Here is a 16,548-nt window from a genome sequence, read left to right as displayed (position 1 = left end):
TGAATGAAAATGTTTTTGCATAAAGATGAATGCATTTTGTCCTAATCATTTATCTCGTTGCCTTTCTATGTTTAGATGACAGTGAAATCTGGTTAATTTTTTGTAAGTCATTCAGGAAAGAGAAGAAAAATGACACTTGGCAAAAAAAAGACAAAATTAAGGCTGGAAGCAGGCAGTCAGAAAATTGAATCTGAGAAGTCATTCATTTTGTTCTCGCAAATTCATACCCCAGGGGGGCCCGCCGAATGTAAGAAAACTATAGACGATTTATATGTATATTTAGTGTCGCCACGCAGCTAAGCTAACTATCTTTTCTCTTCAGACAAATTTTGTTGCTCGCATAGTTTTTCATGTTAATAGACAAAACCGCAAAAAACTAACGAGGTTGAGTTATGTAGCATGATGGACAAGATTCACATTCCCTGTATTGACCACATTTTTATGCGTAAAGTTATAACGATGACATACCTTAACCATTTGCGACAAACAATAAGACCGCATGTTCTGAAAAAAAAAAATGTAACATGAAGAGGATAATTATATAGAATCGGTCTGCTAAATGTACATTTTAACTTTAAGATTATAATATTATGAAGGAGGTGATAATAGAAAGATGAGAAATGTGTTGTAAAAACGTTTTAAAAATAATATGAGGATTGTGTTCATGGAAAAATTATCTTTTGTTTTATAGACTATTTTAACTGCATTCTTTTAACTTTCATAAATTTCAACAGTAATGAATTTTTGAAATTTAGTGAAAAACAAAAAAGATTTAGAAATTGGAAAATTAAAGCATTTTGTATCATAGGTTTTGTGAACTCGTTTTCTTAAACCAAAAATTTCTTTGATATTATTTGGAGTAAAGTAGTCAGGCAGATAGGGGCATTTTCAGACAGAGAAATTGTCCCCAAAACTAAGTTATACTGTAAAATCATTTAATTTCGGGGGCATTAAATTTCGTGGTTTCGTCAAATGCAATTTCGGGGGGATATGAATTCGTGGATTTTAAATTTTGAACATTAAATGAAGGGAATTTTACTTGTTCATTGGGTTTAAATTTCAATGGTTTGAATAAACCCAAACAAACCCACGAAAATTAGTCCCCCACAATATTAATGAATTCACAGTATTAGACTTGCGCTTTGAAAGTATTATATGCCACTTGGGATCTAGACCATTAGGTACTTGTTACTAAAAAAGAAATGATTCGACCATGAACTTTAATGCTCAGAATTACAAATTGTTTGAATCTTAAGTATAGCAAGCATTATATGCAGAGCTAACTTGGAGTTATATTTGAGGCAGCTGGGTAAAAGGGTCACTGTATCTAAAAGCTAAAAAAATGACTTCGCTCATTTAAACCCTTACCCTGCTAAATTTTTTTTAATGGACTTGTACATCTTCAATTTGGACAGTACTGTTAACTGTTAAAAGGGGTGTTTCCAAAAAAGATACTGATCAGACGCATGGATGTGCGGGCTGAACATGATCTACACGGGTCGCAAAGGAAGAATCAGTTGTGTCCAGTGAAAAGGGTTAATTTGAATAAGGCCTAAAAAAAAATTCTTTGTTTCCGGTAACATGCTAAAAAAAATTAGGGTAGGTAGGTCGGAAAAAAATTTTTTTTTTTATTATTAAGTGAGACTTTTCGGAAATTATTTTTGTGTCTAAAAATGACTACAAATAAGGGGGATATGCCTTTACTTTGCTTTAGAGCATCAGTAAGTTGATTTCTGCCATCACTGACCATGTTTAAAAGCAAAAAAGTGCATTTTTGCAACTTTTTGTCAAAAAGTTGAAAAAAATATTCCCAAGCCATAACAACATTCGGGTCGGGGCCAGAAATTTAGGGTAGGTGGGGATCCCGGGAAACAAACAATTTTTTTTTACACCTAAGGAATAAGTATTGCAATAAAACTTGGTATAAAGAAGCTACAAGGTAAATGAGTTGTGATGCTTTTGGTTTTGCTAGGGTCAAGGTCAAAGTCGCACTAAGAATAGAATGACAATTTTTCTTCTATTAACTTTAGTTCTATCAAATGTTTTGTATAGTAAACTTATAGGGTACCTGTTGGATTACTGAAATAGAAAATCAACAAATCTTATTAAAGAGGTGTTTTCTAAGATTTTTGTAAAAGATAGCTGATGAAAGGAAAGGTTTAAGGATTGCATTTGGGGCTGCTGGTGTCAAGGTCCAAACTTGGTTTATAGAAACCTTATCATTATGAAAACCTATAGCTTTGGAATGTATTTTGTCTATCTGAGTTAACATCACATTGTTTTAAAATACAGAAAAACAGTTTCCAGCAAAATAACAAAAAGCCTTGTAGATAGCATTTACATGTATTAAAACAGATGGTGGGGGATTGTTTAGGCTGCTTGAGTCAAGGTCAAAATGGTTTACGGGCACACTGTATCTTAGATTGAAAGCTATGATATGTTGATCAACTGGCTGGTTTCCAAACTTCCTTCAGTAAAACTGACTGGTTTCCAAACTTCCTTGTTTGTAAACTAAAACTGACGGGTTTTTTCCAAACTTCCTTCCAGTAAACTGACTGGTTCCAAACTTCCTTCTGTAAAAAAGTGTTGTTTTTTAATATTAAAACCTGTCCAGTGTCAAGTAGCTGAAAATTAGTATAAAACCCAAGTATTAATAAAGATTTAATATCAAGGATTTTTGCTTTGGTGATACCAAATTACAAAAATTTTCATGATATTGAAAAAAAAAAAAGAATTGTTACATAGAAAGACAGAAAGGGTGTCCAAAATTTTAGCTTAACACTGGAGCAATTTTGGTCTTTGCATTATTTATGTTCTGTCATAAAACTTTTTCGTCAAGATGAAATTGCTGGCAAAGGATTTTAAAATTTTTTTCTCGAAGATGAAATTGCTGGCATAGGATGTTATCTGTTTTTTTATACTTGTATACGAATTCTCTGATGGACAATATGTAAATGAAAATCTCTTGCAGACAATATTGATAGAAGATTCGCATGCCAAGGAAGCCGAATTTTGTCCAATCTGCATGTCTTGTCAATACGATTGATTTAAATCATTTGGCTTTATTTTTGAAAGAAAATAAAAAGCGATGGAATATGAACAATATCATGTTGCTTGAAAAGTTTTGGCAGCCGCATGCAAATCTTCGACAATGTAAGCCGAAAGTGACGGAATAACGGTTTCAATATAGACTGGCTTGCGGCTGTCTTTGAGACGGAGGCCAGATCTCGAGGAGGGCTTAAATCTCAAGAGGTTTTGTGTCGTTAAGATGCTTGATTTTGCGAACAAACACTGAATTGATAAAAAATGTGAAACGGACAAAATTCGGACTATTTCTTGAGTACTATTGAGTTAACAAACCGGAAAGAAAGTTGAAGCAGGTTACTTATAGGACTTGTTGAAATAACTGTATCATTGACACAGAATATTTAGGGTGAAAAAAAATTAGATGTGGGAAAAACATTGAAGAAAAAAGGCATTATTTGAATTCATTCAAATATGCAAAGATAAAGGAAGGTATCTCGACCACCACAATATGTAAGTGAATTTAACTTTTTTTTTTTTTTTAAATAAACAATTGTCCAGTTTAAAATCACGGGGGATTTAATCAATATTTTATCTGTCTTGAGCACAAAGTTCAGCATGAGCTTTTTGTGATCACTCACAGTACATTGTGTCAATTCGGGTACTTTAGTGCACACTTCTGTTGACATTATTATTACCTGCGGCCTGGATTTTGGAATGCGACAAGTAGTGTAGCACAGGGGGACTGGGTGATTTCATGTGATTTTGACCGATATGCGATTGGCTTATCGCAATTTATGGAACGCCGCTTTTGCAATATAGCGGGAACTCTTTTATGAATATAGAGAAATGTTTGGACCTGAATTCCTCTTTCATTATTTCATATAAATTTATTCAAACTTTCAGCAATGATCATTGCAATATTGATATTTATTTGTACATTAGGGTTTTTGTGATAATTACTCTTCAATTTCCTGGATTATGGTCCTGTGTTGTCAAAGTCCAGGTGAAGGCATAAATCACATTTGTGAAAGCTCTAATAAAGAAATTTCAGTAGTCAAGGAATTTGACCATTAAACTAAAAGTTATTTATACATGAAAGGGAAATATAGTTACTTTTCCTCAAACAAAACTTCCAGAATTAGAAATACATATTTCATAGATCTACATGTAAGTCATGTAGAATGGAGTAATATTTTCCCACATAAAAACGTAATGGTATAATGAAAAAAAAGACAAGCACGTTATTCACCCATAAGTTACTTTTAGGCTGAGCGCGGTCACACATACATCCAACATACATCCATAACAATTTCTGGTCTGTATAACTTCTGGCCGCAGGAAAAACTTTCGACTGTTATTATTCTTAAACACCGTTTAGTGGAAGCTGATGAAACTTGGCCTGAATAGTCCTTGGACCACTGGTTCCCTTCCAAAATAATTCAAAGAATTTTGGGCGTGCTGAACTCTGGGTTTCCTTGGTGATTGGGAAAAAAAAAAACTTTAAAAAATCTTCTTCTCAAAAATAATAGCCACGCCATGGAAAATCAACATAGTGGCCTTTTTCGACCAGCATGGGTCCAGACAGCCTGCGCATCCGTGCATCTGGTCAGGATCCATGCTGTTCGCTAACGGTTTCCTCTAATTGCTATAGGCTTTGAAACGAACAGCAATGGATCCTGACCAGACGGCGGCTATGTTGGTTTTCTCATGGCACGGCTCAGATGCCACTTTCAAAATATTTAGTTGACAGAAATGTTCCTTGGAGACATTCAAACAAGATTTCCTAAAATAAAACTATTGTCTGATTTTAACATCATTTTTTCACCCAAAAATCTTCCTTTTGTGACGATCTACTAAGATTGTTCAATTTTTAGCCCCCGGCATCACTGATGTGGGAGGCATATAGTGGGTTGTCCTGTCCTGTCCGTTTGTCAGTCCGTACCAGGTTAACCAAATGGACCGTTCCGCTAGCATCAATACCCCTTTCTAGAATGACTTTATACTAATGCAGATGTAACATGTGACCATACCTCACTTCAAACATCAAACCCGACCTCAGTTTGACCTTGACCTCATTTGACTTAGTTTGCTTGTATGGCCATCTCTTGGTTTAACCAAATGGACGTTTCGTCTAGCATCAATACCCCTTACTAAATGACTTGATACTAATGCAGATGTAACCTGTGCCCCTTCCTTTATCTTCAAACATCACCTGGCCTCCCGTTTGACCTTGAACTTGACCTCGATTTGGACTTAGGTTGCTTGTATCGACAAGGTTTCCAAAGGGGGCATCAAGCGTTTATTGAATGCAGCTTCTTGTTTTTTTTTCTCAGGTGAGTTTTTCTGATCACTCGATTCTGGCGTCTGTCCGTCGTCCCGTCTGTCCGTCAACATTTAGCTTGTGTATGCGATAGAGGCTGTCTTTTCAACTGATCTTCATGAAATTGGTCAGAATGATTACCCTTTACAAATCCAGCCGATTTGAAAAAGGGGCATCTGGGGTCAAAAACTAGGTCTCTAGGTCAAATCAAAGAAAAACCTTGTGTATGCGATAGAGGCTGTATTTTTCAATTAATCTTCATGAATTGTGGTCAGAATGATTACCCTGATGAAATCTAGGCCAAGTTCAAAAATGGGTCATCTGGGATCAAAAACTAGGTCACTAGGTCAAATCAAAGAAAAACCTTGTGTATGCGATAGAGGCTGTATTTTTCAAGTAATCTTTATGAAGTTTAGTCAGAATGATAACCTTGATGAAATCTAGGCCGAATTCGAAAAATGGGTCACTGGGTCAAAAACTAGTCACTAGGTCAAATTAAAAGAAAAACCTTGTGTATGCATAGAGGCTGTATTTTTCAATGATCTTCATGAAATTCAGTCAGAATGATTGCATTGATAAAATCTTGGTCAGGTTTGAATATGGGTCATCTTGGGTTTAAAAATTGTCACTAGGTCAAATCAAAGAAAAAACCTTGTGTATGCAATGAGGCTGTATTTTTCAAATTGACTTTATTTAAAATTTGTCAGAATTATTGCCTTGATAAAATCTTGATAGTTTTGGTTATTGGTCATCTGTGGTCAAAAACTAGGTCACTAGGTCAAATCAAAGAAAAACCTTGTGTATGCAAAAGAGGCTGTATTTTTCAGTTGATCTTTATGAAATTTGGTCAGAATGATTTCCTTGATGAAATCTAGGTCAAGGTTGAATATGGGTCATCTGGGGTCAAAAAATAGGGCACTAGGTCAAATTTAAAAAAAGTACTTGTGTTTTGCTCCAATTTAAAAGAATTTCTTGGGCAGAATATTTTTTCCATGCAATCACTAGGGCTGTGTTTACACTGTTATGGTGTATTATGGTGTGTTTCTCAGGTGATCGACCTAGGGCCATCTTGGCCCTCTTGTTAATTATTCTGATTTGTCTTAAAAAAAATCATCTAAAGGTATTTTTTTAGGGACCACTGCAGCTAAAAATAGAAATACATATAAAGGACTTCTTTTCATGAATGGCTTGGTGGATCTTCATCAAACTTGGTTTATAGCATTCTTCTTTTAACACCTTTTAGGGGCCAAAAATATAAGTATCTTTAAACAACTTCTGATGAACCACTGGATGGATTTTCATCTAACTTGGTCTGTATTATTATTAAAAATTTTTACACCAAATTAATCTAACGGGGGCACATGACCCACTTTTAGGGGCCACTACAGTTAAAAGAAACAACTTTAACCCTTTGCCTCTGGCGGCATTAATTCTGCCTTTGCGACCAGTGCAGACCAAGATCAGCCCGCACATCCGTGCCGTCTGATCATGGTCTGCACTGTTCGCTATTCAGTCAGTAAATTTTTAGTAAACACCCCTTCGAATAATAAATGTATTGCCCAAATTGAATGAAAGGACCAGTCCATATAGAAATTTAGCAGGCTAAGGGTTAAATATCCTCTTATGATGAACCACTGGATGGATCTTCATTAAAATTGGTCTGTAACATTACTGGGAAGGTCTCCTCCTAATTTTGTTCAAATGGAGACACTTGATCCCTTAAAGGGCCACTACAGCTAAAAATTTTTATTACCTTGTAACAACTGTTTTTCTGATGAACAACTTTAGGATCTTCATCAAACTTTGGGCCGTAAACATCATTTCAAGGTTTCCCCCCAAGTTTGTTCAAAAGGAGACACTTGATCCCTTTAAAAGGGGGCCCCTACAGCTAAAAATATTATTACCTTGTAACAAATGTTTTTCCCGATGAAAAAATTGATGGATCTTCATCAAAAAATGGCCAGTAAACATCATTTCAAAGGGCCTCCAATTTGTTCAGATTGGGGCACTTGACACCTCTTTTGGGCCCTAGAGCAAAAAAATGAAAACCCTTTTTATAAATGACATGTTTGGTGGACCTTATCAAACTTTGGAAGTAGCATCTTTGTAATGGTTCCACTTATCTTTTAAGGGACAGAAGAGCTTAAAACAGAAAAAAGATCTTAAAATAACTTCACTTGAAATTTGTTCTAATTGTTCTGCATAGACTTGCCTTTGGCAAAATATAGAAAAAAACAACTTTTATTTTGATGAACAACTTTAAAGGAATGTTTTACCAAACTTGGTCGAAGCAAGGTCATATAGTCAATGTCCTCTTCAGGTGAGCGACTTAGGCTCATTTGGGCCTCTAATGTTTTGATAGACAGCCCATTCTAAGGAATGCTGAGCATATGGTCTGATATTAATCAGACGATACAGTATTAAATATAAATAAGTACATTCTGTTTCTCCTACATACAGTTAGATGTGAAATGATTGTATATCTAGAATATTTTAGTGATTCTTGCAGACAAAGCAGGCGTCACAAGAGTTTAAAACAACCATAAATATAGCATGCAAAAAAGATGTAATTTACTGTTATAATGTGAAAGAATTCGGTTTGTCTGTCTTCTTATTGAAGTTGAATGAATTTGATTACTAATGAGTGTGGCGTGAGTGTAGGGGGCGAAGCCTCTCTGCAAGACGTCATTACTGCTATTTCCCTGGAAATGAGACTGGAACTGACATGAACTTTAAGTCAAAATATAATTTGATTGAAGCCAATTTTTTTTTAAGTTTTGATACAGTCTGCTTTATAGGTGGTCAGTCTTATTTTGAAGAAGAAATGGATTTGTTCGAAATTTTAACATCTGATCTCTTTACACTTATTTATGTTTACCGAGTGCTTTATTCATAAAATCCAGCTGAAATAGATGTGTTTAAAAAACGTGGAGAAAATTATAGCTTTTAACCCAATATACCAAACTGTTCCTGTTACTAGTTCGGAATAATAACTTTCCAATATAAAAATTTCTTAATTTGACTGGGCAGTCTTTTTAAGAAAGTCCCAAAATGCACGCAAAAGTTGCTTCCCCTTTAACTTCAGAAATTCTACCTATAGGTAAGGGGGATCACTGCATAGAAGATTTAAAAAAAACTATTATTTTATTATCCGATTTCTTTATTTCTAAAGCATCAGCTTTAAGTATACAGTACTTAAAGCGGCAGAATCGTTAATTTTACACATTTTAAAAGCACAGCAACCGAAAATTGCTTTTATAAAACATTCACCAAAAGCACACTAAAGTGCAGTAAGATGAGCATAATGCCACTTTAAAAAAAAGTATTTTGTTGTAAATGGGAATGTTTCCAGTTGTGAAAATTTAAAGGTAATAGGCAAGACAAATGATAAAGGGGTTTCCAATTGTTTCTTTTTACAACCCAAAATAAAAGTTGCTATGTAGGAAATATTATTAAGAAAAAGAAGTTCCTGAAATTTTTTAGTTCTCACAAGAAAATTTGGGTGGTTTATTTCGCTTTTCACGTCACAGCGAGAATAATCCTTTGATCTCGTTGTTTATTTACTGTCTTAAAGTAATCTGAATGTGCGCAATACCAACACCGCTGAAAACGTGATGGGTCAACACGGTTACTTTAGAGGACGCAATTTAAGTTATTTCCCTGCTGGAGCTTCCAGTTTAGCTTTTTAAAACTTAAGCAGGAAGTTAATCCATTAATCTTGGGTTTTTATTACAATCTGAGAGAATTTAAGACATATTGACAGTAAGAAGTGAGTTTGGGTTTGGGTTTTTTTTTCATGTGTACTTTCAGTAGGTGATGAGTAGTGTCAATAGATTTTATCTGTTGTCAAAATTATATTATAGGAAACAATTGTTTCCATTTTATTGCCAGTAGAAAATAACACTTTCTTTAAAACCAAAATAATTTTTTTGTCACCTCCATTTCCCCCTGTCAGTCCCCTTGTCAGTCTAGCAGTCACGTAATTTTAAAAACAGCTTTCTTCCGAATTTCACAGCAATGACTGCACATGTTATGAAGTATTTTTGCACATAACCTTTCATATTTATTTTCGATTATTTATTTCAGAGTTGTGGCCCCCTTTATTGTTATTTTTTAGCTCACCTGAGCACAAAGTGCCAAGTGAGCTTTTGTGATTTTCAGTGTCCATCGTCCGTCGTCACCCATCCGTTCGTCGTCACAATTTGACTGTTAACCTCTAAAAGGTCACAATTTTTGACCTTATCCCTTTAAAGAAACTTGGTCAGAATGTTACCCTCAATAAAATCTTGGGAAAAGTTCGATATTGGGTCATCTGGGGTCAAAAATTAGGTCACCAGGGCAAATCAAAGGAAAAGCTTGTTAACACTCTAGAGGTCACAATTTTGACCCAATCTTAATGAAACTGGTCAGAATGTTACCCTCAATAAATTCTTGGACGAGTTTGATATTTGGTCATGTGGGGTCAAAAACTAGGTCACCAAGTCTGATCAAAGGGAAAAACTTGTTAAAACTCTAAGGTCACAATTTTGGCGCAATCTTAATGAAACTTGGGAAAATTACCCTCAATGAAATCTTGACGAGTCTGAATTTTTGGGTCATCTGGTCAAAAACAAAGGGCACCAGGTCAAATCAAAGGAAAAGCTTGTTAACACTGTAGGTGGCCACATTTATGACCATACTTAATGAAACTTTGGTCAGAATTTTAATCTTGATGATTTTTAGGTCAAGATCAAAAACTGGGGCATGTGGGGTCAAAAAATAAGTCACCGGGTTAAATCAAAAGAAAAGCTAGTTAACACTTTAGGGCTACATTTATGACCATATTTAATGAAACCCTTTCTCAGAAGTTGATCTTTATGACTTTAGGTCAGTAGGTCAGGTGAGCGATACAGGGCCTTCATGGCCCTCTTTCTTAAAAAATTTTCTTCAGTAGTATTATACGTTGGTTGGATTTGAATGAAACTTCATAGGAATTATTGGTACCAAGTCATCCTGCCTGCTGCTGCACATATTTTTACATGATTGTCATCAAGTTATGATGCACAAGGAGACATATGTTGTTTTTTTTTCTAAAAAATAACCCTCTTATTTACTTCCCATTCTGAACCCATATTATCACTGTTTCAGAAATGATTAAATTTTATAAAGTTTTCATGTAAAAAAAAAAATACAAGTTTTTTAATGCTGAAATGTAAATATACAAGTTTTTTAATATTGAAATGTAAATACACAAGATTTTTTTTTGAAATGTAAATATTAAACTCAGAACTGTGTAAGAAAATGCTTTAGCACCAGTTACTTCAAAGCTGTATTTTTAAGCCCAATAAACATAAGTCCCAAATCCTACCAAAACTTGGTCTTGAATATATTAGCATCTCATACTTCTTTTCAATAGATCCACTTGGGAAAAAGTTTAGTCACCTTAGGGGCCAGCATTTTTTCATAGAAACTAAAATCTCCATCGAGGTAAAATATTTTTGATGAAGACCTACCAGATTTGTCCCTTGCTGCCAGTCTGTGATATTTTACTTTACATAAGTTTCATAAAGAAGAACTCAAAAAATCTTAAATTGGCACCAAGAAAATACCTTAAATTTTATAACAATGTTGGATGTTCTAAGTATAGAAATTAAAAAGGCCAGAGACCTGATCATTGTGTAAATAAAAGTTGTTGTAAACTATTTTTGGGAAATTGGAATCTCTTTGAATAATTTCATTACATATACAAAGAGAAGAGATAAAACATTTTAGTAGAAAAAAGAAAACATATAGGATTTTTTTCCTTGCCAGGGAAAAACGAGGACTTCAGTATAATTTGTCAAGGAAGACAATTAGAGTCTGATGGGCTATTAAAGGAAGAATATGGGTATTTTCTGCTAGGTTTATAGTTTGTATTTCTTCTTTTCATTTCTCTAAAAACAACAGTTATTTATCAATAAATGGGAATTGGGGATATTTTTGATGGAAATCGAATAATTCTTTCCCGGTTGCACAGTAAATTTTGCTGCGCATAAAAATTTAGTAGGACAATAACAGGTGGCAGTAATTCAATAAATCATAAAAGGCCTTGGACGCAGGCAAAATGGATTAGTTGTTCCAAAAAGATATGACATGTAAAAAATTTTATTGTCCCCTGTCACAGGTTTTTAAATGGACCAAAAAGGAAGAAAAAGATTTTTAAACAGTACCATGTTTTAATATAATAAAACATGCCAAAATTGGTTATACGCGGCATAGAATAATTTTGTCAGGGATTCTGCTGTGTATTATTACGATTATGTAAAAAAAAAAAACTGAAAGAATAGGGAAGCATTTTTTTTGGCAAATGTATCCTGTCAAATCAGTGTATGTAAACTTAACCATGTTTTAATAATATTAAAGATTTCAGGGTGTTCTGAGTGAAACAAGTGTTAAAATAGAATATGAAAATTGGTAGCACTCGTGGTGCCAAATAATGTGATATGAAACCAGTATTGCTGTGTTTTAACAAAAATAAATATGAGGTTTTTTTTCGTGTTAGAAAATTCGTTTCAGGATCCCAAAGGACAAAAATAAATAAACCAATTTTTAAAAAAGAGCATTTTACAACAATCCACTGTTTAAGCCTTACTCAAACCAAATGACAGTCACATTTAAATCAAGCCGTTTGCTCGAAAACCAGTTACCAAAAATGACTGTGTCATGATAAAATTACATCTTATCAGTGGCCCCGTTTTCATAAACACCAGTTGATAAATATATTCTGTGATTTACATCAAATCAATGGCCACACCAGTAGTCACACCAATTCCAGCAAGTTTCCTAAAACCAAAATGATAGTCACACCAAGTCAAGCCTGTTTCCCCAGACCAAAATGACAGTCACACCAAGTCAGGCCAGTTCCATTAAACTCAAGTTAAACAAAATGACAGCCACATCGAGGCCATCCAGTTTTCCCTTATGAAAAACCTTCCCTATTGTCAGTGTGTGGTCAGTTTATGTCCAGTGTGTTTCCAGTCAATAATACTCTAAAATCCAGTTACTTGCCAGCCTATCTCCAGAGCTGACAATAAACTGATCCAGTGTGTTGCCACTTAATAACCATCATGTGTCCATGTGCTTGTCAGCTGATTTCCAGACCTGAAAACCAGCTGTAAAATTTAACTTCCAGTCTGCTGTCAGTTTATATACAGTTTGTTGTCAGTGATGTTTGTAATGACGTTTTAACAAAATTTCATTGATTTTTCATATAAAACTATTTGAAGGAGCTAAATCATATAGAGGTATCTGGAAATAAACACTGACAACAATCTGGCAACAAACTGGTATGCAATGTCAATCTGGCAACACACTGGATACACAACTGACAACAAACGGCTTTTTGGACTTTCCAGTCTGTTGTCCTTGTATTGTCAGTGCACAGCCAGTCAACTGGAAATATTTTTCTGACAACACACTGGCATATTGCCAGTGTGTTGTCATTGTATTGTCAGTGTATAGTCAGTCACAACATGCCGCTCTCTTACATGGACAAGAGAAACACTTTAGCAAACTGGAATCATTATTTAAAGTTTTAACTAAATTCCTTTATGCAGTACAAAGTTATGAGCACTTATACGCGAGTGTTTTTTTGTTTTGGGTTTTAACGCCGTTTTTCAACAGTATTTCAGTCATGTAACAGCGGGTATACATTAGTGTGGCAGATGGACTAGTTTTGTTTGTTTGTTTTGGGTTTAATGCTGTTTTTCAACAGTATTTAAGTCATGTAACAGGGGGCAGTTAACCTAACCAGTGTTCCTGAATTCTGTACCAGTATAAACCTGTTCTCTGTAAGTAACTGCCAACTTCCCCACATGAATCAGAGGTGGATGACTAATGATTTCAGACACAATGTCATTTATCAAATAGTCACGGAGAACATAAGCCCCGTCCTAAGATCGAACACACGACCCCATGATCCGTAGATCGACGCTCTACCTACTGAGCTAAAGATGGACTAGTATCCCAATATATCGCTTACTACTCAGTGTTACTAATTTTTTTTATTTCCCCCTAGGAAAATTGTCTTTATTACCATTGTATTGTCATAGCATTGTCAGTGTATGGGAAGTTTGTTTCCAGTTTAGTGTCAGTATATATTTTTTTCTATTTATCCTTATTAATGTTTAATATGAATTTTAATGTGACTTAAAACCTTCATTTGCTTGTGACTCAAATTTAATATAAATTCAGATTTGCAATATTTCAGTTATCAATAATATAATATTGAAACCAAAGGAAATTTGACAAAGATTATGGTAAATCTGCAAGTTTGATTTTACAGGGTAGCGAAAATACATGACTTTTAAAATTTCTGTATCTGTTTAGCAAAAATACTTGTGGCGGACAGAATCTGTGTTACAATGAAAACAAGTAACTGTATAATGATGAAAAAGTACCTTTACAATGTGCCCATCAGTGCTGGAAAACTATTGAAAACTGAAAATAGTTTTGGAGGGAAAAATGCAACACTTGGCCATTTTGATAAGGTGTCTTGTAATATTTGTTTTGCTGTGAAAATTGCTAAGATGGGTATATTGCCAGTGTATTGCCATTGTGTAGCCAGTGTATTGTCAGAATCTGCTCTGAGTAAATTTATATCCAATGTACTGTCAGACAGACAGCCAATCCATACAATATTGTCACTTATGTAATTTTTATCTCGATTATTCAAAGAATAGAAGTTATTGGACATGCCCCTGTGTTTTTTTTTTGTTTGTTTTTTTTTTGTTTTTTTTTACAAAATTACAGATTGAAACTAATTACACACTTGTTCAATGTCATGACCTGACATGTACTATGCAGGTCCCATAACTATACTTTTTTCCAAAATTAAGCCCCTTTTTCCACATAGCATTTTTTGCTTAAGTTTTTGTATGCAAGCTGGTATCTCAGTACTCATTCAATTCGATTATAGAAATTATGTTTTTTATTTCCAGTTTCTTGCCATTTTCCTGCCAGATTTCTTCCAGACACTGGAAACAAGCTGACAATATTGTCAGTGTGTTTACATGCTGATTGTTATGAGCCAGTTTATTGTCATATAGTTTGCAGATTATTCCCAGAAACTGGAAATAATATGGAAATAGTGTCCATATTATTTTCAGCTAAACTTTTTTTCTTGGAAGTTTGTTCCCATATAGGAGTCAGATTATTTCCAGTTACCTTTTTTTTTGACAGACTGTTGCCAGATCATTGACAGTTACCTTGCAGCTTAATGCCAGCTTGTTTCCATGTTTCATTTTCGTAAGGGTTCCCAAACCAAAGTGTCAGTCACACCAGATCAAGTCAGTTTCCTCAAATACTAGCTAAACAAAAAGACAGTCACACCAAGTCAAGCCAGTTTTCTCAAATACAAGTTAACCAAAGTGACAGTCACACCCAGTCAAGCTAGTTTCTTCAAATACAAACTAACCAAAATGACCATCACATCAAGTCAAACTAATTTCCTCAAATGCAAATTAACCAAAATGACAGTCACACCAGGTCAAGCCAGTTTCTTTAAATACTAGTTAACCAAAATGACAGTCACGCCAAGTCAAGCCAGTTTCCTCAAAACTTAATACTAGTTAACCAAAATGACAGTCACACTAAATCAAGCAAATTTCCTCAAATACAAGTTCACCAAAGGGAAGCCAATTTCTTCAAATACAATTTTAACCAAAATGACTGTCACATCAAGTCAAACCAGTTGTTTTTTTCCTGGAATACAAATGAACAGAAATGACAGTCGCACCAAGTCAAGCCAGTTTCTACTCATAGAAATTAGACAAAAGTTTGAAAATAAAAGAACAACTAATCCTCCACAGATATTGGAATGTGCTAATTCTCCTTGTCAGAGTCACTCTGTGCACCAGCATCTTCAACAATCAATTTTCAAGTTGTTGTGACAATCAAGACAATCAATAAAAGCAATGCAGTGGCAGCCGTAATGATAAATTGTGTTCTATAATATTTCATCCAAATCTTCCTTTCATCCAGATAAGTTAATAATTACGATATTCTACTGCCACAAATGGAGATAAAATTTCATATAACTCTGTTAAAGGGGACAGCCCTACAGATTTATGTCAAATTAAATTTTCTTTCAATTTCCAGTGTGCAAGAGCAGTAAACTTTTCATCTTTTACATACAGTAAAACCTGCTATAGCGGTCACCTCTATTAAGCAGCCAACCTGTCTTTAGCAGCCAGTGTTTCATTTCCCAAAATGGTCATTCATTCTTTAAATTACCTGCATTAAGCAGCCACCTGCTGTAAGCAGCCACTTTTTCTCGCTCCCTTGGCTTGCTGCTTAAGACAGAAAAGCTTTCTGCTTTAAGTCACACAAGAAAAACTTTATTTGAAATAACAAAAAATGGTACCATATTAAGAAAAGATCAACATAATAGATAACACTGATGGATAATAGTTTATATGCCACTGTTTTTAAAATTAAAATTGTACCTGTTATGAATGACCTATTCAGAAAGGTCTTTTTTATATGCCCATTTTGAAAAAAAAAAAAAAAAACTTGTGCCTTTTAAAACATTTTATGACAGTTTTGCATGTAAGCAGGTTTAATTCTTATGAAATGCTTTGCCAGATGTTTTCAGATTTTTCACACATTTTTGGCATCATAGGTTGAGCTTATGTGTTAAGTTTTGTAACTCTTCCTTTCGTTATAGCAAAATTATGCCCCTTTGCAATTTTCCTAAAGATTTTGTATAAACTAGTGTTAGGTGAAAGGGCTTCAAGATGTCATTAGACAGCTCTTGTTTATATTTGAAATAAATGTTTTCTTTAGTGAGACAGAGTATCACATGATAAACACCCAAGTCCCTATCTGATAGGTCACACTAAGTTGCCAGATGCCATTTTAGACCTTGCACAGGCTCTGACTGAAAGTAAATTTTTGATATAAGAAATTTTGGGCCAGGTTAAATTATGCAAGTTGCCCCACAATATATCTAATCGAAGTACTATTGAAAAATGATGTAAATAAGCAAGTTTTGTAGGGGAAAAAATACAAACGCCAATAATTTAACGTAATCTAATTATTAGGCATACAGAATTTGTGTAGATTATTTAGAGTACTAGCAATTTATCCTATTTTACTGAACAATGAATGAACTCTGCCAATATCAATATTTAAACATCAGTCAATCGTAAACACTTGATAAACCTAGCAATTTCTTCAATTCT

General features: G+C 34.4%; 1 protein-coding gene across 1 annotated transcript in view; it reads left to right on the top strand.

Moving 5' to 3' along the window:
- The window catches only part of LOC123539176 (dual specificity calcium/calmodulin-dependent 3',5'-cyclic nucleotide phosphodiesterase 1C-like), a 423,427-nt gene that overhangs the window by 272,988 nt on the left and 133,891 nt on the right, over positions 1-16,548 (top strand). The window lies entirely within an intron of this gene.

The sequence above is a fragment of the Mercenaria mercenaria genome, chromosome 18, assembly GCF_021730395.1.
Source record: "Mercenaria mercenaria strain notata chromosome 18, MADL_Memer_1, whole genome shotgun sequence".
Lineage (NCBI taxonomy): Eukaryota > Metazoa > Mollusca > Bivalvia > Venerida > Veneridae > Mercenaria > Mercenaria mercenaria.
This window is presented reverse-complemented; position numbering and strand designations above follow the sequence as displayed.